Consider the following 27481-nt stretch of genomic DNA (forward strand, 5'->3'; position numbering starts at 1 on the left):
CATCCAAAATTAATCAGCAAATTCACTAGGGCGAAGGGCGATGTGTCTGAAGGCCTGGAAACAAAGTCCGCGGAGCACCCACGGAGAAAGAAGCCCTCGGCAATGGCCGGGCGGATAAACAAGTGCACAGACGGTGATCTGACACAAAAATTCATGTAAGTATAAAATTTTACACTCATTTTCCCTGTCAGCTTGTCACAATGAATTATAAAGGTTGATTCGCTTATCCGGCTAAGGGAGAGATCACCCACGCCCGGTCATCTGAACACCGTCATATGGTCAGCGTCTGCTGGTGGAGGCCCGTGCTAGCCAGAGAGCTAAAGCTACATCGGTGAACAAGGCGGGAGCACCGATCACCACCTGTATCGATGAGTCGCTACCCAAGAGTGTTCAGATGATGTCGAATCTGCAAATTCGACCGGCTCCCCAGTCTCCCACCTTAAAGAAAAGAAATTTCTCTCTTTTACCTTTTCTCCTTTCATTCACCTTATCCTCACTTTCATTACGCCACCGCACTTAGATAACTCTCCATTTTTGTCTTTCAATTTATCTTTGGAGTTTTTTTTCCCACATTCTCTAATTAGCACAGTGCCTGCAGGCTATTTGTGACCTTTCCATATGTAAATAGATGGATGCTTCCCTCCCTCTCCCCTCTCTCTCCCTGTCTCTCCCCTTTTCTCTCTCCCGCTCTCTGACTCGCCGTGACAGGATGTGTGCAGTCGGAGTAGGCCACTGCTCATGTGTGGATGGATGACACCACTCAAGGCATGTTTGGCAGCAGCTCCGGCGATATCAGGGAGCGAGGTGTTCGGGAGCCTGATGATTGACAGCTGCCAGGTGTGACACTGCCAGCCCGACAACGTGTGTAGCAACTGTCTGCTGTCACTTCCCCTCTCCTCATCGTCTCTGGCGCCGAGGCGCCGCGTCACTCACGCCGTCCTTTAAGCTCCTCTTGCCCAGGGTGTTTCTGCAACTTGCAGCTGGAGTTCACTTCGGAGTTCACTTTGGAGCGGCCTTGCTGCTCAGCAGCGATGGTTTCTTAGTCTAGTACAGAGCTTATTTTGTACTTTGGAGCAGGTATTTTTCCCCAGGTGGTATTGACAAGTGAAGAGAGGAAGTCTAAACTGAAGTCTGATGAAACTAGTGGCCTTTTCTGTGTCGCCTTTTGAGCCTAATCTGCTCCAGCTAGTGCCATTTAGTATAGTGAATCATTATGTACAAAAGCACTGTTCACTGACCAGTAATGCATCTGGGGGAATGATTTCAACAAAAATAGAAGATGCTGTGTTCATCAGTGGACAGTAAGAAAATGTCTGTGTAGGTTCTCAGTCATCCAGGCCTTGGAGGGCTAAGGAGCTCGGGCAGAAAGCAGCGGGACTTTCTTAAATTGCTTGAAGATGTTTCACCTCTAATCCAAGATGCTTCTTCAGCTCTAAAACACAATGGTGGAGTTTAGAACCACCTAAACCAGAGGCCAAACATCTAAAAACGAATCCCAGTATCCAGCCCAACCAAGGGTCCAATCCAGCCCACAGTGGATGCCTTTGCTGAGTTAAAACTGTAAATAAAGAGAATAAATTCTGCCCTTTTCACTTTTACATTTTGCTTTAGCTGATTTGTTTTGCAGTTTCTTAACTATGAAGTTTCCTAAGTAACAAATAACAAAGAATTTGCTGTTTTTTTTAACATTGGGTCCTTGTTGTAAGAAAGTGGCAGAAAGTACTTGATATACTCCAGTAAAGAACTCCAGTACACATGAAATGCTTCTGATACCGGTACTGATAAGTGTACCTGACAATGCAGCATTTATCCAGTATGGCATTTCCACCAGTAATTTTCAGCAAAGAGGCACACATTTTAAAAATGGCCCAATGATAAGCAAATATTAGCCCTGTTGCTTATGCGTACAAACTGACACTGCCAGTGCTCAGTGTAGACTGTGACGCAAGCTAATGGTGCTAAAATTTGGTGCTGATCTGAATTGTGCTCTTCAAAAGTGAAACTTGGCAGAGGATGCCTGGTGTCCTTCCGTTTCTTTTGCTATTTTTTGTTTCATGTCCGTGTCGTGCAGTTCAGTGGATGAATTATGCTACATGGACAAACATATCAAAGGACCTTCTGAGTTTTGGTGATGGTGGGGGAGTTGTATCTGAACAGTTGCTTCCCACTGCTGAAGTTACATGCAAGTTAATGCAATTCAGCCATAAAATGGTGTCAAGACCCTGGTTTGAATAATGGCCTCTCTGGCTTCCCACCAGGCTCCGCTCACAGAGACAACTTTGGGGAAACAGCATGAAAACATGTGAAGTCGGCGAGACAAACTGGCTGCTGGAGAACTTTTCTCGATGCCAAAAATGGAATACGCTGCCGGTATGAATCCCGATATGGATTCTTATTCCTCAGAGACAATCCAAAGTGTTTTTCCTCACATTTGCATACATTACAGGCTAGATTGCCAAACCAGATCACTTTAAAAGACAAATGCATACAGCAGCTATGAAAGTGAACCCTGTTATTATGGCATATTAATTGATGATAATCTTTTGTGCCAGTTCACCACTTAGAACCGGGCGATCTCTGACCTGTGCGGATGATTAATATAGATGTAGAGCAGGAAAACACAGATGAGTGAACGCATACGCCGCAAATAACTCGGAAGAGTTGTCATATGCTGTGCGCACACGCTGCTGTGCAGACAGCGACATGACGAAGTAAATAAAGATGAAATATATGCGACGTAATTGTTTTACCCCGGCGTTACATTTAATGCATGAATTATGTCTACAAATGGCAGGTCTCTCCCTTTCACTTTGGAGAGAGAAGTGTATTTACAGACTGCTGGTGGTCCCTGGAGGCCCCCGTTTCCCCTCTCAGCAGTATTTAATACCTCTAAAGTGCATAATTGCTGATCAGAGAGTCTGTGATGCTCTGTTTGGTGTGTAAAGGACTTCTTTCAACAAGGAGAGGAGAAGGGAAGGGGGAAGGAATGCTACACCTCCAGTATCATGTGCCATATTTGTTCACAGTGGCTGGTAGTAGCAGGAGCAAATACAACGGCAGAGTGGCTGTCTCAATAGCGAGTCGGTATCTCTTTACCGGAGTCTTTTTGTGCAAAGGGAGAGGGTTGGTTGTCGTGTAGTGCTGGCTGACCACCGGGTGCACAGAAAGCCACTTAATAAGTAAAAGCTCAGTGTGATTCTGATCTGGCACAGTGACCTCTGGAGAGGCACACCCACTGGCTCTCTCTGTCCCTCAGTGTCCATGTCCCCCCAACCACAATGGGTGGCGGGGACATGACATCAACATTATTTTCCCCCCTCTCCCTAAGCGAGCACCTGCTCCGCCGGCAACCACCACCAATGCCCCCCCTCCCCCCCAGAGTGGTGTCCCCAGCCAGGGCCAAGGCCACGGCGCATTCCAGCCCGACACTGATGCGAGGTGACCGGACCGGACGGTTCACACGGCCCCTCCAGTAGTGCTGGGGCTGCAGCCAGAGTCGCACGCAGACAGCTGGGGGACATGGGAGAGGCGGAGGAGGAGGAAGAGGACGAGGAGGATGCAGGGCACAAACAACCATAAGAAAGAACAAGTGGAGTTAAAGTTGACAGGTTCAACAGAGCAGCTGAATGTCAGTAACAGCGGCCAAAGCAGTGCTTGAAAGTAAACACAAAATGTTGTTGTTGAAGTGGTAATCTGTGTTGTTTATGTAGCTTTTTTTCTTTGCTTCTATCTTAAGTGTTGAGTGTCTGTTGTTAATGATTATTTGAGTATCAGGACTTAAAACTTTGGCTAAAGTCCCACATTGTCCGATATATAAAATTACATGTTTAAAATTTTTAATGTTTTAAATTTTGAATACATAAAGAATATAACATTTATATACTTTCAAGTTTATTGATTTTAAATAGATATAATTGTGCTTCAAACATATATTTGCGGAAAACCTATATTTACCCAAATACGCTATCCTTCAGGATAATATGAGCACCAATCGACGCTAACACTAGTTTGCTTTGTTTTTTAAGTTAAAACCTGTTTTTTTAAGCAATAATAAGATAATAACTAATTATTTCATTTAAATAAGGTTTTCTTTAGCTATGCATGAAAGAAATTTCTTAAGCTAAAGCTACTGTTATTATTATTTTATATTTTAACGAACTGAAAACTTTAAGCTAATACTTTAAAACAAACAAACAAAAAAAACTGCAAAAGAACCATGGCTTAAACCCTAAAAATCATGATTAGGTTACAAAGAGGACATGTGGTGAAAAATTTATATCAGTTTCAATTTGAGTAGCAAAAATTAGCTTTTTAGCTAGCTAATATTGCTAAACATGTAGCTGTTTCTGACGCAAAGCTAATATGTAACAATCTGAATTCTTTGTGTCCTTATTTGTTGTTCTATAATAAAAGTATCCAAGTAATAGACTACATGCAAATGGGACATTAGTGGGTTATGTCACAATGTCTGTTTAAAAGATAAATTAAGCCAGTGTGCTAGCTAAAAGTCATATTTTCACTCTTTAATCGTTACAACTGTAACTGTCACAAAGGCATGTTTTTTTGTCACTTATCAAAACAGTTTTGGGTTTTTCACTAAAGGAAAATCACAAAACTGTGATAATATTTTTAACCCTAGGTGAGATTTTAAATATGTTATAAATAAATAGACAGAAATAGAAGTCCATTAAGGGAGGTAAGTTTCATTGCTTGAATTACATATAGACCAGTTTTGTTTATGTATACTTTAAGGCCTGGAAGAGTAATTAATTAACATGAATCTTAAAAACTATCCGTAAACAACAGGACAAAAATATCAAAGCTGAGGCCTATTGTAGTTTATCTACTCCTGAAATTAAGCCAAAATGTCCTTCATGGACTCCAGAAATAACAAAAGTAGCGCTGAGACATTTTCATTCCAAGCCATTCACTCGAGTCTTTAAACATCACTCATGTTGTTAGTCTCTCAGCTTTACTGTTGAACAAAGAGTTGTTGACTGAAGAGGATAATCTTGAGAAGAGGATAAAATATTGAGAAGGTATCATGCTAAAGCAGTCCTTTGCACTGATTTAGTAGCACACTTAAATATTTTCAAACAGTCGGTCTATTAATTATATATAGAAAACCCCTGTGTGTTCAATTTAAGGCATTATTGTAAGTTTTACTATGGAATAAAAAGTATGCTCACATTGTGCTTTTACACTGCTACATATACACAGAAATAAAGAATTTACTGTCATTTTTTAGAGCTATATCATCAAATATGATAGAAATAAAGATAATCTTAATGTCTTAATTAAACATATCTGCTCTACGGCGACAAGTATTTTGCTCCTTCTCAAATGCAAAGATCACTAGCTTGTTCTCCATCAGGAAAGTGGTAATTAATGAAAGCTTGGCGCACATATATGCAGGCACAACGGCAGCTCCTGCACTCAGGCAGCCACTTATACACTCACACAGCCGCAGACACAGACACGCAACCTTATTAGCCGCTGTCCTCATGTGGGATCACCGTTTGTTGGTGAACCGTTGCTCCGCTGAATGAAAGGGAGAGAGGCCTGAAATAATTTGTTTAACTTGGAGCAGCTCCCAACTCAGCAGGTGAGAGGAAGGGAGAAAAAGAGCGTGTGTGCGTGTTTTCTTTTTGTGTGCGGTCGTCTTATCAGTGTGTGTTTGGCGGCAGGTCAGGGTCTCACTTCACTTGCCCCAGCTGCAGACCCTCAATTTGTTGGTTTGGGTCACGATGACATGTGGAAAGCAAAATCTCCTCCACCCCTTCCACCCGGCCTCCTGCCACTTCCTGCCTAACCCGTCCTCTGTTCCCCGACCCCCCCCCCACAAACCCAACTCCTAATTATCTCTGAATAGCAATTTTATTGAACCCTAATTTGTGGTAATGAATTGTGATAGGAGGCGCAGCAGAGAGAAAGGAAAGAAAACTTCACCCGCCTCCTTCCACACACACACACCTCTCTTTGTTAATTGTTAGGGCAGCCACTCTCACCCAGAGCTGTTGCTGATAATCAGTGTTATTGTCCGTGTTTCACCCTTGCTGACCACAAGATGTTCATATGACGTCCCATTCAGGGTTAGCTACATGAGAACAGATGCAAGCGAGTCGATTTGCCTGTAAAGGTGGGGGTCACGCCAACGCAACGTGACTTAGAAGAAATCTGGCTCCGCACTGGGATCGATGAATAGCAACCCCGTGGCGACCACCTGCATGCAGAAAACAAACACACACAAAAACAAACACTGATGTGCTGCTTTGTCATCTGAGGGGATTCTGAACTTTGGACCTGTGTTTTGGCAGAGCTCAGCCACTTGAAAAGCGGTGAGTGAGGCGGCTGAAGGGCACTCGTCCAGTCGCAACAGGATTCTCCTCTGCGGAGCGTCGTCAAACGGAAACAAGAGTTCTCATCAGCCGGGCCAGGGTCACGGGGTCAAACTGGAGGACTCTGACACAGATTAGTCTTTCTTTCTACTTTCTCTCTCGGAGAAAGGAACTGAAGGTGGATGCATATCCATGAAGAGTGGACTGTTTCTTTGATATCTAAGCAAATGCATATCTAATTTTTTTTTATCCCCACTCTCACCAAATGCGTGCTTTTAAGGGAACTTTGGATTTTTATCGTTTTCTTTTTCTATAAGTCTTGCTGGACTTTGTGGTGTGCTATAAACACAATTATTTTAAACAGTCTTAATTAGTCTGAATTTTTCTGTGAAGGTTAATTTATTTAAATCTACTGTTTGTGATCACGTCTCAAGATCGATGCAATTTGGACTGAAAATCTTTTGTTAAAGTTAAATATTATCATTGCAATGCAAAGTAAATATCCCAGATATCGAAGGGGATATTTAGGATACTAGACAATCTGGAAGTCATTGGACTCACTTCCCATCTGCAAAACTAGGTCTGCTGTTATTACATTACAGGCCTCATGTAATGAGTAAGTAATGGTGTTTAATAATGTTGTCTTATACTGTAATGTGGCCTTAATAGCATCCTATATTACTCTGAGCCACCCTCACTAGTGTATCCAGCCATATCTAAAAGCCTTATTTACATTTTTCTGACAGGAAATTAGCAGCATAAACACACCATAGCTCCTCATCTTTCCCACCACAATTCATTTGCAAACCATCCTGAAGAACATTATCTCAAGCCATGTGATATCTGAAAACAAAACAACCAAAATGGAATAACACTGTGGGCTTTCAGATGTCTCAAAATCCCAATAATTTAAAGACTAGCTTTGTTTCTTTTTCTCTTTTACCTACCCAGAGTGAACAAAGCCCCACACAGGCCAACTTTCCCCCCTCATGATTGGAAGGGATCTGCAGCCTATATCTGGTCATACAAACACTGTTTGCTCTGGGCTTCCTGTCTGTGGACTTACATTACAATGTGTAGATTTAGAGATTGGGAAACTAAAGTCACCAGGCTTTTCAGTTGGATAACGGCTTCCTCTCTCTCTCTGCCCCCCTCCTCCCCTCCCTCTCCAGCCCACTGTCTGTCACACTGTCGTCCAATACCAGATGGTAGGCGTTCAACACGGAGAGCAGCGCCGCTAAGCTAAAATACCTGATTACAATTCACCAATACAATTCAAATATCATGGGCAGGCTTAAGGATAATACCTCTGTAACAATATCATTTATTTTTTCCTCTGTTCCCTTTATCCTTGTTTTACTGGGAGAGGAGACTGCAAAGCTCTTTCTCAAACAGATAAAAGAAAAGATAACCTTTTTTTCACCCCCCCAGTCCTCTTCCTCTGCTCCTGTGGGGATTATTACTCCCTCCCGTCCCTGTGCCAATAAGAAAAATAAAACCAATAGGAAAATTGAAAAAAGGGACACAACTGTGTACTTTTTTATTCCACATTTAAGAACAATAAGCACAAAAAAATTTTTTCGAGTGCAAATATTTATAGTATGTAAATCTTGCCTTAGCTGACATTTCAAAGCCACGACAATAATGAATGAAAATTTTATGCCAAATTCATATTTATGCTGTTTATTCATATTTGACAAATGTATTCAACTCCAGTACTGTCATACATATACATTGTTCTTGTTAATGCATGAAGTGCACTATAAACTTCACATTAGTGGTGACATATTGAATAAAACCCATGGGCAGTTTGTATATAAATAACAACAATAATAATAATAATAGATACAGTTACATTATAATTTAAAATCCCTATTATAATTTTAATGTAATATTCTGAATGATACCAGAGGGAAAACACATTTTAAGTCAGCTTTATTCAGCATTAAAATATTTTGAGATAGTTCTAAAAGTAAAAATAAATAATTATTTTATTTAAGATTTACTGTATAATTTGATAAAATGTTTTCTTTATCACCAGTAGCATGTTTTATTCCAAGTTAAGCTATTTAGTTTTATATGTGTGTTGTTCTGCAGAGATTGTTTTGTTAAAATGAGAATTTGTAATCCATGCTGTAAATTCTGGTTTTTGACACATCTGATGAAATTAAGTTAATAAGCAGCAAAATTCAACATATTTAATTCATTTTTTATTTGTTTTTTTTTTTTTGCAACTTTTTCTTTCGAAAGGATGCAACAAACATTATTGTACAATATACAATACAACATATTTTGGATGTTGAATGAAGCGAGACACAGATAAGAAAACTGATCACGCACTCGCCAGTTTTGAAATTTTAGGACATTTTGCTTCCATAAGAAACATAAAATGAAAGGAAATGTCTCATACAAAAGTAGATCTTTACTTCGTTTTATTTTACTACACTTTATGTCTTTGTTACTTAATTTAACTCTTGTAATGCAAAACTGTATGTGTACTGCAAAGTAAGTCATCAGATGAAATGGAATTTTCAGTTTTATCTCTTAGTTTGTCCATGAATACAGATTTGTACTAAAAATGTATGTAATTGAACACAACAAAGATACATACATACATATATATATGTGTATACTGTATTTTGTAAAAGTGTGGGGAAAGGTTCTTGGTTGCTGCCAATAACACAAAACAGATTTTGTCTGCACAGTAAAAACTCCAGTGTGTTAATGAAATAAGAACTTGGTACCTGGCTTTATCCAGTGCTCAGATATCCGCTTTGGAAAATGTTTCATAATTGGTACATTTTTGTAAAATATTGTATAATTTGCATATTAAAACAGAAAAGTTCTTGTATTTTGTTAATGTAATCAGCTTTTTATTCACATTTCATTAGTTATAGCATCTTTCATTGTTTCATGATAAAACCCTTTAAGAAACCGTCATTTTATTAAACAACGTAAAGAGAGATTGTTATATTACCCTAAAATTTTAAAAATTCATATTCAATGTTAAATTTGAGGCGATACAAAGCAGCAGTGACCTTATGCTTTTTGAAAAAATAAAATAATTATGCTTTATTAATAAACGAAAATCAAGATTTGCGACTGGAAATTTGTAGTTTAAACAATGGAAATGACAGTAAACACACGTAAATCTAAAGGCACTCTTCACTCGCACTACTACGAGTTATAAAGAGTGTGCAGCAACGACAGGAACAAACAACAAAAACCCCACTGTGAACATTTTTACTTTGCGTACTGTTACACCACTGACTGTAAGATTTGCTTTACAGGAACTAAACACGAGAAATGATCCTCACACAGTCAAGACATAACTTATACATACGTTAACTTTATACAGACCTGCGATGTGAATGTGTAACAGCTGACACTTGTGTTGCTGCTGTGATGCAGGACCCTCATTTCACCATTTCCAGCTTGACCCTAACGTGCGTGTTTTTAACTTTCTCCAGCTGGTTTGGGGAATGTTCACAAACCCAGCAGTTTTAGGAATTTTCCATCACCCAGAGGAGCACGTAAGCTTCAACCAAACACATGAACCCCTTTCACAAAAGTGGATTTGGGAGGTTTTTCGACTGACAGGCTTTAAAGACAGAAAACAGCGGTTGTTCGCTGTTTGGAGGCGGGGATGTTATTCTTCCATGGCCAGAGTGTGTTTTTCTCTCAGAGTGTGATCTCTGGTGTGGGCAGAGGTGCGTCTAGCCGCCCACACTGCTGGCACTGCTGCCCATGTAGCACCCATAACACTGAACCATTAGTGGCATGGCAGTCTACCCACATCTCAACCACCTTCATTAGTCATTCAGCTCCTTATTTTTGTTTGGTTTCCCCTCTGGCTCCTAATTAATGCTTAATCGAAACTGCTGAACTGAGCTGGTAGAAAATTCATGAATATTAAAATCGACCCTGACGTTTTTTTCTCACTTTCTCCTCTTTTTTTTTTCCTTTTTCACTCCCTCTCTCTCTCTTTTTTTTGGGGGGTTTTGGCTTGTCAACAGTAGTAGCCAGGCGCCATTAATTTCTGTTGCTGTCACAGATTTAAGACGTCATCCTTTTTTTACTGCTGTGATGGAGGATAGTGGGCAAGATTTTGCCAGTTTGAAGTGAACTCTGAGTTTTTCTTGTCGCTTTGATGTATGTTTTTTTTCTTCTTTCAATTCAAGGGCACTTGGATGTAGTTTGGCTTTGATGGAGGCCCTTAAGTTGAGCAGACAGAAAACTCATCAGGTTTTAGACCCTCGACGTTGCTACAGATGGAAACAGATAAATGCCGTAACGTCATAAATTCAAATCCCATGATGTGTTTGCGGATCATTTTTAATTCACAGAGGAAACTTGTTAAAGTTTTCTTTCAAATCGCATTCCCTAAAACTGATTTCTATTGACCCGTGCTGACAGAGCTGTTTGCCGGCTGGAAGCTCTGCCACTCAATATTTGGTTTTATAAGTTTCAAACTGCCGACTCAGCATTAGCTCTGTTATATGACCAAGGTTACTAAGTTCATTTCCCCCCCTTAAATCCTCTCAAATATTAGTTTCTGAATTGATCAAGTTCTGAAGACTGTTTTTGTCTGGAAGCTTAAAGAATTAAAGGAAGTAGTTTCCAGGCTTGGAAATGACTTTCAGGAGAATAATTCATATGATGAAAAAGGCATGTTTAATATTTAATATTGTATTTGAGAAGTTACAATGTAGCAAGAGTCCCTCGGTTCCTCCAAAATAAAAGCTGCGATTGGGTTTTTATTTATAAGTGCGAAACTTTAGATTTCCAACGACAGCTGCGAGGGAATCTTTACAAATGAGATACATAAGGAAATGTACAATTACCCAGCTATTCATGCAGCTTACAGAGGATCGCTCCTAAATGTGTTTTCTTGTTACCTCTAATGGGACATGATTATTAATATTTCCTCGGAGGATGCCCCGTCAACTCTGTTCAAAGTTTGTGAGCAGAAAACCATTTAAAAAATATACGCTAGCCCCCGCTGTTTATCATATTTTATTAAAAAAAAAAATCTGAATCTGGAATGAATTTATTCCAGCCTCTCTCTCTCTCTCTTTTTTTTGGGCTTTCATTATTCAAAACCCCACACAAGATGTACTTATATAATAATGTGTGATTGTGGAAGAGCAGCAACAGAGCAGCACGATCACGTCGCTCTTTGTAAAGAAATAAACATATGTCTATATTTGTTGTGACTAAATTGATGGTGGCAGAGCAGGCAAACCAAATTGAAATCTTAGTGACAATTTCTCTGAAGTTGCTCAAATACAATTTGACTTCTGACAAGGGGGGATGCAATTTATAAAACAGAACATGCCATCAGTGGAGGCCGGCATTTGCATAATGAGGATACTTCCATTTCCGCCAGCAATGTTTTTGACAGCCTCTAACTAAAAGCTGTGGCGGAGAGGAGTGAGAAATGTCGATACAAATAATCCAGAAGAGGCAGAAAGAGGGGCGGTCAGGGCAGCCACCGGATCCATCAAAGAGCTCGGCGAGCAAAACAAACACAGTTTGGCAAAAGTCAAAGAAAAAAAAAAATGGCAGAGTGCTCAAGCTGCAGTGATGCTAGGTGACCCTGGCATAAAAGGGACAGAGGGGCCTTCTGCCCTGAGCTACGGCGTTGACTTTGAACGCACCGGAGAGGAGTTGGACCGCAGGAGAATCCACTCCAGAGGTTGCTCTGATAGGTTGACAAATATGACTGAACTGACGCTAATGCCATGCAGCTCTTTTGCTCTAATTGTTGATTCAATTTGCTAATGACTAATTTGATTTAAGTGGCAGGCACATCTCCATGTGTGCAGGACATGGAGAGGAGAAGCATAAAAAATAAAAAAAATGGACCGGAGGTGGCGTGATGGCTTGTCACGCAAAGGCTGCGCGCCTATGAATATTCCATGAGAGTTCACACTTAATTGTTTCTGATTTGTTTATTTTTTTCAATACAGTGCTTTAGCGCACACTCCATCAGTCTCTGTGTTGACACCCCGTGCACCAACCCAACCCACGCCCCCCCCCTCACCACTACCGCCGCCTCCCGCTCATGCCACCCTCTCCTCACCATCCCCCACACTTTCACAAGTGGTGCTCAGATGTCCATCAAACACAGCAATGAAGGATCACTATAAGTTGTCGGAGCCTGTCAACAAAAGCACTCTACCACTTTGTCCCCCCCCCCCTGCACACCAACACACACCCGCTCTCCCTTGTTGAGTCCTCTGATGTGAAGGAGCAGATGAATTTCTAAGCAGACATTTTCGGGGCCCCCATCGAGAGCCCGCTACCTGTTGCCAATGCAAATGGATTCCGAAACTTGCAAAGATCCGAAAGGAAGTGCATTGTTCCACAGGCCGAGCTGAGCTCGAGTCCGCTTGCATGTCGTTTGCCTCTCGGAGTGGACGACGCGATACTTCGGGCGGATCGAGAATAAAGCTCGAACGTGACCCCAGCGCTGCTCTCAAGCACACGGCGGCTCAAAGCAGCCACCCTGTCCAAGTTTCCAGCGGCGCAGAAAGAAATGGCGAGAGCCAGGATAAACGTTTGAGCGGTGCAAAAACTGTTTGTGCTGATATTAAACGCGTTCCAGAAAACTGTAACATGAGTATCGTATGAAGAGTACTTACCCACATGAAAGCCACGAGGGACGGCCTCAGACTGAGCTCCTCTCCTCTCGCTTACTGGAAGTACTGGCATCCAACCGTTTGCTGTTTGTAACCGCTCCAAGCCTGTTGAGAGTTCTCACGTAGGGCTTTTTTTCTTTAAAAACCCTGCCTCTCCTATACCTTTTTGTTCTTGCCTTGTTCTGGCCGGTCTTGTAAAGAAGCGAATCGCTTTCCGTTTTGCCTTTTATCCTCTCCCTTGATGGGCCTTTCTAGCTACATGACTTGCAAATCACGCGGTGATACTGAATGGGATTGGCATTTTCGGATGTAAATACATAGAATATTTCATATTTGGTAATGGGCAATGGAAGGCAGATGGAAGCCTAATTATTGTATAATGATATTTTTCCCCTCTCTGTCTGGGCCGGCGATGGTGAATAAATATAGCCGCGCATTCATGTATTAATTCGTCTGTGTGGATATTTATTTGGTGTTTGCTCATGTATTCATTTATTAATTTATACACTTGGGTCGTCTTTGCATCTGGACAAACGAGGCCGCTGCGAAACGGAGAGCTCACCCTCGGTTTTTGAATCGTGTCACCGGAAATTGCGGGGAAGCGGCCAATCAGACGACGCTCTAAAAGAGTTTCCCGAAACTCTTGCAAATCAAAGTCAAACTTTGCTCATTTCTGCAAGTTCTCCCCCCAACCTCTCTTCTTCTTACTACCGGATGCAAGTTGGCGATGCAAAGCCCGGAGAAATCCAAGGCAGGTCACAGGAGAGTGACAGTTTAGGGCAGTTTATATTAGTATCGATAAATAAACATTATTTAAAACATCTGTCAGGCCCGGTTAAATATCTTCCGTGTGGTTCAGTGACTTCACCAACCCAGGGCATCGAATATTTAATTATTGTACTAACTGAATAATGAAAAAGTCAATTTCCAGACCGGCGCCCTGTATGCAGAAGACAATTGCATTTCTAATATCTGCATCTGAAATCTTCTTCACACACCCTCCCCTTCCTGCGTCCCGTCTCGATGCCTCGCAGGGGCTGCGAAGTCTCCCGCATTACCATAGCTCTCTTCCTGACTAAGTCTGTTCCTCATATTCACTTGTCGTGGCTAATTACGTGTTTAACCCTGTGCTGGTGAGCTTGTTTTACATTCAAATTTATGGGGACCTCGCTGATCTGAAGAAGCAGGAATGAGTGGGGACGCGACAGCCGAGATCAGTCTTCTGGTAATTGATTATCCTCTTAGAAAAAGCGACAGCTTCCAGAGGACTGCCGTCTTGAAGTTGTTGACCTTTGACCTTTGACGGGTTGGAAATGCAGAACGTTAAGGTCACAGGTGGACGGTGGGAGAGCTAGCTGTACGTTTTCTAAAGTGTTTAAGTTAACTGTTTTTTGGGGGACTACTATCATTATTATTATTATTTTTATTATTATTGTTGTTGTTTCTGTGGAATTTCATTTACATTTTTATTGCCAGCAAATGGGAAAAAATTGCTCTGTTTTCATATAAACACAATGCTGCAGCAATAATTTTCTGATCTTGTTGCTTGTGGAATAAATAATTACGCATATGTTGTCAATATTTACATTTCCACTCTTTAATTTAATTCTAATGGAAGTCCCTGGGCGATACGAGCAGCAGCTAATAGAAGCGAAATGATTAAAGCCCTTTCTCCGTAATAACCCTGCTGAAAACACAACTTGCTGTACTGTAATCTAATGTAGCATTTCGGTGTTTACAGACTTCTGTTGTTGATTTAATTTCCTGATGTGATATTTTTTCAAAGCCTCTTTAAAGGCGTCTTCTCTGATAGGTTTTTATTAGTTTTGGAGTAAAACAACAAGAAGACAATTGCCTGCGTAGGTTCCTGCATTGTAAATACACTCCTTGGACTCGCCTTTTTAATCATTACCACACACCCTCCCCTCTGTACAGTGGTTCCATTGTGCTGTAAGCGCCGTGCATGGTGTGCGTTTGTGTGTGTTTGGCATTCAGTACCAGGCTGGGTCAAAGCAGCTTAGTTCCGATCTGTTGGGTGACCTGCCCGAGCCTCGCTGGCCTCACTGACCCGCATGATTTCATTATGGAGAGGTGTGGCGCATGGCCTGTGCACGCACACACACTCGCACACACATGTATGGAGCTACAGCTGGAAAACGAAGACATTTTTACATACACTCAGGGGAAAAAAGGAGCAGGAACATATGTAAATACATGAAAGGAAAAAAAAAGTCTTTCTTACTTCCTGGAAGATGTGTACACAACTGGTACTTTGAATTGAAGTCAGTTTTTCTTATTTTTGTGCTTTGACTTAATTCAGGCAATTCCCTTTAATTAATCCATGAATTTTACATTCAAAATTGCATTTGAAAAAAAGCTAAAAATTAAGGTTTCCTAAATTCTAAAAGTTGGTGGGGTGCAGTGCTCAAAAAACAAGCTGTCCTATTCAAAAGTGCGCCAACGACAAGCTGAAAAAAGTTTTTTAATTCTTAACATCTTGTAGATACACTAATAACAATTATTATTTCACCCCAGTTCAAATAAATCTTCAATAAAGAACAAGATTTAACACCCAAAAAAAGTTTTATCTGCTCCATTCAAAATTCCTCTGACGAGAGTCTAAAACTAAGCCTGCATTTACAAAATCAAGACATGAGGAAGCAGACGATTGTTGGATGCAATTTGTAACTAACGTGTTTTTGTTTGTAGAAAACCACCGTGGAAATTACTGCCTTAACTGTCGACACCAGCAACGAGAGCGAATCGATCCTTGGTCCAGCCGCTCACAGCGATGTCCGAGGAAAAGCAGATTTCTGCAGTCACACACACACAAACATACACTTAAAAGAAAAAACACATGTAATTCCATACAGTCACTGTTATTTCTCTGATGTGCTTGGACTGTGTGTTGAGGGTGGTGTACAGCACACCATCACTAGATGGCGATCTAGGTTAAAGTAGAGTGCTGCTGGGAAGCTTGGAAAAGCAGACCACTGTTGCGTGGCAAGTGATCCTCCTTACTGAAGTGTACACACTAATGGCATGTAGAGCTATGGAATAAGACTAAATTATTCCTGGGACTTTTATACTCGTGAGTGATCCAAGTTCTGAAGGCACAAAAACAACAACAATACAATTTTAATTGCACTTGTTGGGAACACACTACTTCCAATATCTGATTTTTAAAAAATTACACGAGATTGTGTTTTGACTCTAGCCAACCCCACTTAGATTTAAGCAAGATCAGGATGAGAAATTCATGTCTGAGTGTGTTTACAATGACAATAAAGAGGAGTGGTTAAAAACACAAATTACAAATATATCAAGAAGTAGTAGAAAGTATACTTTCCATTATTGTTTAATAATGAACATGCAGTTGCAAATGTAAATGTTTATAAGGGGAACCAGCAGATATGGCTCAATGTGAAGTTATTTCTTTAAAAATTGTAACATGCAGATGATCATAATCATCCAAAAGCTGTATGAGAGCATTTTTCTGAGTCCCGTAACCGGTGTTGCTGTGGTATTTAATGAAGTGTACGAAACATTAATGGACATTCTGACTAGCTCCGGAGTAGTAAAATGAAAATCATAGGAGGAGAGAACAAAAATGAAGATGGCAAGCAGTTAACAGTTAGTGTGTCCTCGTGCATTGTTATATAACTGTAAAATGGCAAAAGTAAAAAGAAAAAAAATGGAGCAAACTGTAGCTGATATACTGACCTGCTTCAGTGGAGTAATATGTGCTATAAGGCGACATGCTTTTCCTTCCAGTACCTTGAAAAAAATTCTCTGTTGTACTTACTTGGATGGAGAATCAAAAACACAACCAAAAAGTAACCCATGAAAGTAAAAATGTGGCACGTCTTTGAGAAAGTTTTTTTTTTTTTTGCATGCAAAGCTTTACTTTTACAATTGACTTCTTTCAAAGCGCACACAGTGGACTTTATTCGGAAACCGTTGTCTCCCAGAAAACAGCTGTAAGTTGTCAATATGACTTACAATTTGGATTTAAGTTAGGCAACTTCTGCAATAGCATGCAAAATGTGCACGGCTGTCAGCGCCTCTATGGTTAACTTTGTAGTTTCTCTGCTTAAATCTAGCACAACAGTGAGTTAGCAAACTTAAAAGTGGTCCCAGACAACCCTCACACTCAATCTTTTTTTGTTGAGTTTTGGGTCAGATTGCTCAACTTCCATTCTCCTTCTTCATAACATGGACTTTGTCTCTCCCTTTGTAGATGGAAATGCTCCTGCTAATCTATCTTGAGGACCTGACCTATCCAGAAGGTAAAGAAGCCATAGCCTAGCTTTACTTGGGTAGTCTAAGTACCTCACCCTCCATATCTTACTATTTGCTTCTTTATTTAAATACATTTTTGTTCTTTTTACTACCAGAATAGCACACTTCCTGCTAACTTAACAAGCAGGGTTTTTTTTTACTAAAGAGCAGGGCTATGTTTTAGCTTGATTTAAGCTAATTCAACTATTACATTTGCTATGTAGCTAAAGCTGTAATAAAAGTTAACACTTGATATTTAAAACTAAAATTAGAGCCACACTTTTTATTGCTGGTCATTACTTAATTCAAAAGGCTAATACTGAGCAATTTTTTGTAAAGAAATACTAATATTTGAGGGGGGTTTTGGGTCCATTTTTTATAACAAAAGTGTTATTTCTTGCTAATGTGATGCACAGCATACACTAAACAAACTGTGAGACATTAGCATTCTGTTTTTGCTGGATTGTCACTAGTTGTGCTTATCTAGCTAATAAACTTACATGGAAGCTGATACAAACTCCAGGTGCCATAAATTAATAGTAAGGACAGGGCTTGCTTATGTTAGTCATGATGATTATTACTTAAAGATCAATTAAAACACAAGTAGGGCCTATTCAGATTTAAATTTTCTGAAAAAATGAATATTCATTTTTGTGGCTACTGTTTAGATATCTAAACAAACAAAAAAAGACAGTGAGAGGCCACTCACTTCATATGCATCCTTAAGTTACTTATCTAGAAAGAAAATGAATATCTCAGCCAGATGTTTCAAGTTTAGACTTTACACATTGCTGTGATGTTTCATGAACACACAAGACGAGACGGTGTAGGAGAGACGCAAAACCAAAAGAGGCCGTTAACGGAAAGGAAAACAATGAAAGGGAATCTATGTTTAAGGCCAAAGAATCAAAGCTCTTTTATTTGCATAACCTGCATGCAAGCATTTACCATACACACACACACCCCACACGCATACATCCCATCACTGTAGTATCTCATCACGTCTATCTCCGCCTCTTTCCAATCTCCCTCGCCTTCTTTACATCAACTCTTTTTCTCATCCTTTTCTTGTATTTCTCCTCTCTCCCCTTGCTCTCTGCCTATGCAAGTTGTCATTCTCTCACCATAATAGCGCTTCTGCGCCTTCATGTTGCTGGTTGTTTGCTTGAAACATAATCTGTAGATGTAACAGAGGAAGAAATTGAGTCTAACAAATGGCTTGAAAGGCTCACGCGGCATATCAAGCCCAAACCAACAAAGGCAGACAAAACGCCCGTCTTTTTTCCTCCCCTCAACATCTGAAGTTGATATTTTCAACAGAATAGCGCGCGGCTGACGTTCCCTGAATAAAGAACGCTGCGTTCGCTGCTGCTGTGTTGTGTTACGCTGTCATTCTGACTTGAATGGGAAAGTTGAGGCCCGTTTGTTTGGTTTAGCTGTTGAGGAGAAATGGGTTTGTTTGATTAACATTTTGCTCGCGCATGTCAGTTTCAACTGCATCATTTCTTTGGGGAAATGAAAAGAATTGAGACTGAGGCAGAGTAAAATGTAGAATCTATCTATCTATCTATCTATCTATCTATCTATCTATCTATCTATCTATCTATCTATCTATCTATCTATCTATCTATCTATCTATCTATCTATCTATCTATCTGACAACATAAATAATTTGAGTAAACTGGACAAGTGATGGACAAACGAAGTGTCTGTCAAGAAGCCATTCATAAGGAAGGGAAACAGGGAGAAAAGGCTCAGGTACGGAAATTACACAAGAACGAGACATAAAGCAAGTCATATGAAATAATGAATATACAACTTTGTTCAAATCACTGTCAGTGTATACAGAGGAGGTCAAGAGAGAGAGAGAGGTACAACAGTGAGCATTTACAGCCATCTGTAAAACACGGTGGAGGCTCTGTCATGGTTGGAGCTGCATTTCAGTCAGTGGTGTTTGAGATCTTGTGAAAATAGATGAATTATACAGAAAAGTACCATCAGATTTTGATCCACTATCTGCAAAGGTTTTGATAAACAACAGCTTCATCTTTCATCATGACAACGATCCCAAACACACTGTCAATGCCAGAAAATCATACCTGGATAGAAAAACACACAGTGGAGCACTATCAGTCATGGATCGGCCTCCCTGAGCCCGGACCTCAACATTATTGAAGCAGTGTGGGATCATGTGGACAGAGAACAGAACAAAAGGCAGAAACATCCAAAGAAGAGCTTTGAATGTCCTTCAAGAAGCCTGGAGAACTATTCCTGAAGACGACTTAAAGACATGACAAGAAAGCTGCCTAAGAGAGTTCAGACTGTGCTGAAGAATAAAGGTGGTCACACCAAATATTGACTTTCAACTCTCTACAATTGTACAAACTCTGTTTTTTCCCTGTGTGTTTGCATGTTTCAGTAAATCATTGGAAATATTTCCTTTCTTCCCAGCAAAATGTAAAGAAATTACAATGATTCAAAACTCTTGCACAGTATTGGATATATAAAATGAAATTGCTCATGGGCTTCAATAGGCTCATGTGAAACGAGCTTAACTGTAACTGTGATTATGGCTATTACTGCACACCATGACCCACACATTACTACACATTACCTCAATATGTGTGTGCCTTTACGTGTGTGTCTAAACTAGACCGTCAGCTCTGCCGCAGCAGGTGTAATCTCTTGGTTTCACTAATGCGCAGTGATGACATTGTTTTTGAAATCTCAAAATTGCCTCCCAGTTCACAAAAATCACATTACCCATCCACGGAGTAATGTCCCATTTGGAGAGCAATGCTGCTAGCTTACAGATCAGGCAGGTGCTGCCTCAAATCTCCTATAATGCACTGTGATGTAGAACGCCATAAAAGGGCTGTTTTGCTGCACACAAAACAAAATGCTTACTGTTGAAGAATGAACCTCCTACGACTGCATAAAAGCAGAGTATAAATGGCAAAATGAAACCAGTTTTCTTTCTTTTGTTAAAAACATTCTTCTTTCCTTACATTACAGCTTGCTTCTCACTGTCACTTCCATAGATTAAATGCCAGCTGTTGCTTTTACGGAGCCAAAATACCCCTTATTTCTTCTTCACACAAGCTTTTTAACTGCCATTATCTATACATAAACCCAGTCCCTCGTCTGGCACATCTCTAATGGCAAATTCACGCACACCTCTTCCCCTCTCTCTTACACCCGTTTAATTAGCTGTTAATCACGGGCAAACTCACATGCTGTATTCTGTGTTGTGAGCAATCTGGCACTTTGGTGGATTTTCTGGGTGTTGATAACAAGTTGGTTTTAGCATTTGTTGGTTTATTATTTTAGATTCCTTTAAAATTGATTTTTGGGGTCTGAAAATGTTGATGATAAAGACAAAGGCAAAGTGGTGGGAAACTTCTTAGACATTTCATCTCATTAAGTCTCCCTTAGGGGAACTACAAAACCACAATACAGTACACGTGATATCCCTAATTTCAAATGTATAATCTTCGTCTTTGAATTGTGATGATTTTTTAGAGTATCATGACGACAGAGATTGCACAGGCAGGTAAATACTGAGTTAAGATGTCAGTGTGTTCTTGTGTCAACAATATAAGGTGCTTATTGTTATGATAAATGATAAACGGCAAAACAGAGGAAATTGCTCCACAAAGGTAAGAGCAGTAATGAACAAGTTAAAGTACTAATATTACAAGTAATCCAATATATTAAATATAGCTCTAATAAAAGTTGTTCTAATATTTAACTTTCTTGATATATTATCCAAAATTGAAATATAAAACATAAAAAACTTTAGTTTAAGTGCCCGTCTTATCATGCAGACAATTAGATGAAAATTCTAACTGGGAATTCGGAGATTCTGGTTTTTGAATGAGTCTAGAATGCACTATCAAACCTGTTTGTATATATAGTCTTGTCTTTCCCTTTATTCTTGAAAATGATGACACATTTTCTTGGTGGGTAAAAGGTTACTGGTTCAATTCCAGCCAGGGATATAAATCTCCTTTGGGGTTGCATCTGGAAGGGGATCTGGTGTAACAAAAAAAGGCAACTCTGAACTAAAATACCAAAAGTAGTACTCATTAGTCACCATGCAGCATGATCCAAATGGTCCATGTAATTACATATTGTATACTGTATTACAAGTTGAAATTAATGAGCCTCGGTGTGAAAACATCCCTTTTGTGTTGTTACAGCTAATAAAGTGGCAGTCTCAGAGGTTTCCATTAAAATATGCATTGCCATATGAGTACTTTGGAGTATTATGAAAGTATGGCAGTATTTATATATTTACATTCCCAGATTAAAATGATTCATTTCCATTAATGTTCAGAAACAGTGACAGTCAAGCCATTTATTTAGGCTTAGGCAGCAGAACTAGTCGGGTAATATTATGCACTTGCCTGATGGTACCTACCCGAAATAGGGATTGACACTGTGATCGGTGTGTCCCTCCGAGATGTCACCAGCTTAGTGTAGATGACACGTCGGTGCTAAAAACACTGAACAGGAAGAGGCAGATGCAGTGAACTGTTAGAAGAAGCGCCCCAGGTGAGAGACTTCTCTGAGAACTTTCACTTTCACGTTGCTTTTTGCAGACCCATGGCTCACTTATTTCTTAAATCTAACTTCACAGACAGAGTTAAATCTGATATTTTTTTTAGACTACAGCTCCATGGTGTAAATAAGCCTTTATACGTGTAGTGCTTCGTTTCTGCTTTAAGCTATTTCAGATTTTTCCACCTAACATAATGCATCATCATATAATTTTCTGATTATATTTTGTATTAGTGATCAGAATCCATAAAGCGTGTGTGCTAACTATAATAGCAGTACTGATATAATAAATTTAGTGGAAGGAGGAAGCCAGTTGTTTTTAACAATCGTCCTGCGGTGATGTTATTATGACACCATGTTGTGTATGATTGCATTTTTGGACTGTGATTTTACATCTTTGTAACTACACCACATTAGAAGAAAGAAATGTGTGTCTGACCAGTCATTAGCCAAGACCCAAGAATTTGAAGAGACAGCAGGGTGAAGCCATTAATGACTCTTCTCCCTCACTCATTTCTACGTCGAGTAGGTGGGAGGCATACCTTGCATCTGGTCATTAACTGACTCACCTCCGTCATTTCTTTCTTGAAATGATGCACTAAAAAAGAAGGAAAAGCTTTGCATACGTTGCATATAAGTGACAAGGATGGATGATAGTGAAACAATTTGATAAACTGATGCTAGCCTCATATCCGTACAGCCTCCTGTGAGTTTACATGTTAGGTATAGTGCAGCTGGAACAGATTTTTTCCCCACAAAGAAGCTTTATTCTAAGCTGTGACACTCGTATTTTTTTTAAAAAAATGAACAGAGTGAAGCCAAACATCACAAAAAGCTCCGGCTTTTAGAAACTGACCGGTGTGCAGTATTTTTAGAGACTCAAAGAAAAGAGAAAAGTCCAATGAGATGTGAGAGGATTGCTGCAGCTTTTAAAGAAAAAACAAGTGACTAATATTTGCTCTTGAACAGCATTCACCATGAACCACCCTGCAAAATGTATTGTAAGCTATTACAAATAATTGCTTTTCCGCTGTCTTCACTTGCACTCATTTCCCTCAATATCTAATTCTTCTGTAATATTTGTGAAACCGTATTAGAATCACAGTGAATGTAATACAATGTGTTATCAACCCATTACCTCCCTTCAGGAATCAATAATTCAATCATACAGCGATTTAGATGGAGTTTACACTCTCGCCGCGGCCCACACAGTGCACTGTACATTGCGTCCTTTCCAAGGGGACGCTCCTCTCGTGCCCCCAAGACCCCTTGACCACCCCCACCCCGCCTGTGACTCAGACTGCACGGTGGGGATCAACCGTGGCCCTCCTCTCCTCATTAACCTCATCTAATTAGATGGCAGGGAAGTCCATTGTTCGCCCTAATGAAGCCTCAATGGAAAGACAGGGCCTCGGCTGGCTCTTCTGACACTGCTGTGAAATTACAATCCCTGATCCTCGTCCTCCCTCCCACCTTCCTACCCCTGGCCTCTTTCTGTCTGCGTTGGGGTTTCTTGGAGAGCTTCACCAACGTTGGAGGTTGTCTAGCAGATAGATTGAGAGACAGATGCAGCAAGCTGTCTTTTTTCTCATTCCTATACTGCTAATTTTGCTCCAGCAGCAACGCCCAGGGTGGCATTAGCTCTGCTTAACCCTCCAGTATGGATCCCATCCACTAATTACTTAGCTGCAGTGGTTCGCTGAGATTTAAGTACCACCTCAATCCCATTATCTTCCATCCTTACAGCTAGCCCCTGTTGCCCGGGCTCTTTGTAGTGCAGGAGCGGAGGCTGCGGGGTTATTGATATGGGCCTCCCTCGCAGATAAGATCCACGGCGGTGTGAAGGAGGAGGAGAATGGCGGGCTTGGATGGAGAAACAACACAAAAGGGGAGGGGGGCCTGCACCTATGTAGGTAAACCGAAGGTGGCAACAGGAACACCAGGTTGTGACTCGGGGAGGGGGGTTAAAATTGGATGGGGTGTTTGGAAAGATTATTTGCCCTCCAGTGTTTTCACTCTCTCTCTCTCTCTTTTTTTTTAAAGAGGTGGGGGTTTCGCTCTCTGCTCACCCCAGAGCAACTAATTACAATTCACATGTCACACACTCCACACATAATAAGAGTTAGGAAACAGAATTAAAATATTCCAAAGGCCTGCAGGGGGTGTCATCTCGGGAGAACGAGGGGAAAGTGTGTCTCTTTTTTTTACGATGGGGTGGGGAACTGCGCATGTGTTTGTGAGCCAGTGCATGCGGCATGTGCGTGCGTTTGTCAGGGAGAGGTGGGTGGATCGGGGGTGGTGTCGGGGGGGGGGGGGGGGGGGGGGGCGATTGGCGGGAGCGTGAAAAATCTACAGCACTCCCCGCTCTGTGCGTTCCCGCCTGCTGCCGTCCCATCGGCGGGCCCGCCGCCCCACTTTCTCTTAACACGTCGCCTGCTTGGCACACCGGCACGGCTGCCTGTTAGGGTGGCGGCGGCTCCTGGTGGTGGTGGTGAAGTTTTCGAGGGGGTGAGGTGGAGGGCAATTGAGTGACATCTGCTCTGCTGAGACGAGGGGGCAGGCGGGCTCCTGGCATCAGCGGCTGTGGTGTCGGAGGCGTTGGCACGAGGCTGGCTGGGTACAGCAGGGGTGGTGGCGCCGGCAGCAGGCGGTGGATGGCCTTAACGGAGAACCGTTTGCTCAAACAGCATGACATCTCCTGGAATGAAAGCACACACGCACACACACACACACGCACAAACACCCACTTTTTTTGGCAAAGCTTGTGTGCTTCCATGCACACAAACTGGCACTCCATCCTTCTCCTCGTTCTGTCACGTCCCCCTCTACTCGCCTGTCTTCCACCTCACACTTCAGGTTTCCTCAAAGCCTTCCCATGACCAGTGCACACTCGTCGCTCAGTGTCTGTTTTCTTTTTTTTTTAACCCATGTTTTCATCTGAAGTCTGCAAACGTGGACGGCGTCGGCGGCGTGTTTCATTTAGGTCGCCAGTTACTTTCTAACTCTCTTCCATCTCTGTCTGTCTTTCATCCTCTATCTCTTCAGGTCCCCCCCCTCAAACCAAACACCCTTAATGAACTGTGAAGCTGACACCTGCGAGAAAGCAACAACTACATTAAAAATGAGCGGCAACGTCCCCCAAAACCTCCGCCTCGTCACCTGCCACCTCCTGAACGGGACAGGGAAGTGAAAGCACCACAAAGGATTGGGTAGTTGATGCTTTGCTTTGGTTGCTATTAAAGTTTTGAGTTATTAGCAAATAGTAATTTTGAGTAGAGGACAAAGCATTCATGTAACCTAGAACGTGGTGGTGGTGGGGTGATAGTGGAGAAAAAAGACAAAGAAGAAGAAGATGAGTGACGTTTATTAGGTTGTATCTAAACGAATCCACTACTCTCCTCTGTCTCTCTCTTAGAAGTTGTTTCCCTCCACTCTCACATCACCGCTGTTGTCGAGGCAACTGTGACGCTGATGCGCTGTAAATTGATTTCCCCGAAAGATGTGATGGATGAATAGAGAATGAACATCTTCATCGCTGACCCCGGCGCCGATTGCTTCTCCACCCTGCCTGCGCCAAAGATGATTGACAAGGCTGCTAACGAGTGCCGTCGCCGGTCGTGTTATAATTTTTTCTTCTTCTTTTCGTTTTTGCTGCGTTGAAAACAGCCAAGATCTCGCTCGGTCCCGAGGTAATGAGCTTCTGGAGGAAGGAGAGGGAGGAAGAGGAAGAGGAGAGGCTCACCCTGGGAGAGGTGAAATAAAAGAGTGGGAGTAAATAAAAAAGAGGAAAAAAAGGGGAGACAAAGCACATGAAAGTAGATTAGAAAGAAGTTGAGGTTATCATTGACTTGAGAGGGGCCATTTCATTGTTTATCTGCTGTCTTGATGGATGTCTTTCAAGCTGGGGCTTTCTTAGCCGCGGTGCATTCGTTTCCCAATCGCTGAGAGGCAAGAATTTTCAAAAGGCCCCCATAAAATGTGGTATTTGCATTAAAAGTATTTGATGTAAAACAACAACAAAAAAAAGTGCAGCGCGCTGCAGATTGCATATCAGAACGCGCACGCTCGGCCCCGTGTGCCTGTGTGTGTGCAATGCATGCATTTATTCTGTTTGCATATGCATGTAGGCATGTGTAAGGCTCTGGCATGTGTGTGTTTGCGTGTAATTTATTCCTCCACGTGGGGGCTGAGGGCAGGTCTCCCTCTCTCCCTCTCTCTCTGTTTATTTGGATGATTAGGAGGTGACAATATGTTGCTGATGATCAGGTTTATAATCAGCTACCATCGCAGATTATTCTAACCTTGATTAAAGACCTGCGGTCTCCCTATCATCTCCCAGCTCAGCCTAACAAGATAGGACGACGCTCTGATTAATGCCAGAGAGCAACTAGTCATGACACAAAAGGACAGGCCTGCATCACCGCGGGAGGACTGTCACGCACCACACTTTGTCTTTCTGATTTGTCTGCTTGATGCAGGACCTTTGTCTTAATTATTTGCCTTTAACAAATGAATCCGTGTGAGACTGATTCACTTTTCATTACTGCAGTAATAAGGATGGCGTTGTTGATGCCTGCCATGATTACATGGCTCCAGAATCTCGCCGCAGCACATCCACAAGCCCCCCCTCCCTTTTACAGAATAAGTCATGAACTCGTCACCAAACTTTTCTTTTGTCTTCGCTGACAATCATTACTGCGACATGTGCACGTGTCTGTGTGTGTGTTTATGCGGGGGTTTGTGTTTTCCTGGCAGAGCGTTTGATTCATTATGCTGCGAGGTGTTGTTGAGGTCCCGGAGGTGTGTAGGAGAGGATTGAATGAATGAGTCGCTCTCACAGGTTGTCAGATGATGGAGGCGCTGATCCAGCGTCTCTGGCAATCAGCCGGACGGAGGCAGACACAGAAGCCGCTGGCCTTTGATTCACTTCAGCCACTCTCTCCCTCTTCCTGTGGGAGTGGGATCATCACATACGGATACTGCTGGCGAAAACAAACCTCTAGTTTAACGGCGATGTCACAATGAAGAGGAGGCTCAGTGATCCACCATTAGGCACAATTTGTTTCCTGTTTTCTTTCCTGAATCACAGTAAAAGTCAGATCTCGCATCTGTGCGTTTGACACTGGATACGTGTAACCTTGGCAACTCCACATTAAGATGGTAAATGGTAGCCTGCCTGATGATCTTATCAGAACACGATTATTTTTACTAAGAGGCTAAAGCTACTCACTGGCTCCAAAAGCCTTCATTTACCACCTATTTACTTCAGTGTGACTTTTCTTTTTACAGCCAGTGTTAGCTTCAAAGTCCCAAACAACCAACAAGATCCTTCGTCTAAGGCAGGCGTGGGTAAAATTTTTGTTCGGACGGCCAGCTTCACTTTGGTATGATAAGCAAAGGGCAGTAACCACATAGAGGGATGACACACAAGGTGGCCCCAGTGGCCTAATGGATAAGGCACTGGCCTCCTAAGCCAGGGATTGTGGGTTCGAATCCCATCTGGGGTGCTGTCCAGCAGAGTGGCCCAGTGAAACCATGCTGGGTCCTTAACGCAGAGGTCAATGGATCGAAGCCATTCTCTGCTCGTACTTTTAGACAGCGGGCTTTCTGTCATTAAGGTCACTGTTTAACGTGTCCATTAATGGACACTGTTTA

The 27481-nt window shown here is 41.6% G+C and overlaps 1 protein-coding gene and 1 non-coding gene across 2 annotated transcripts in view; both read left to right on the plus strand.

The window, feature by feature from the left end:
• The window catches only part of LOC147301883 (uncharacterized), a 246650-nt gene that overhangs the window by 22146 nt on the left and 197023 nt on the right, over nt 1-27481 (plus strand). The window lies entirely within an intron of this gene.
• Nucleotides 27261-27333, plus strand: trnar-ccu (transfer RNA arginine (anticodon CCU)). The gene has a single exon. It is a non-coding gene; the product is annotated as a tRNA-Arg (tRNA).

The sequence above is a fragment of the Aulonocara sp. 'chitande type north' Nkhata Bay genome, linkage group LG23 (assembly GCF_057382095.1).
Source record: "Aulonocara sp. 'chitande type north' Nkhata Bay isolate Kocher_YH1m ecotype deep benthic linkage group LG23, A_spYH_male_GT1.1, whole genome shotgun sequence".
Classification (NCBI taxonomy): domain Eukaryota; kingdom Metazoa; phylum Chordata; class Actinopteri; order Cichliformes; family Cichlidae; genus Aulonocara; species Aulonocara sp. 'chitande type north' Nkhata Bay.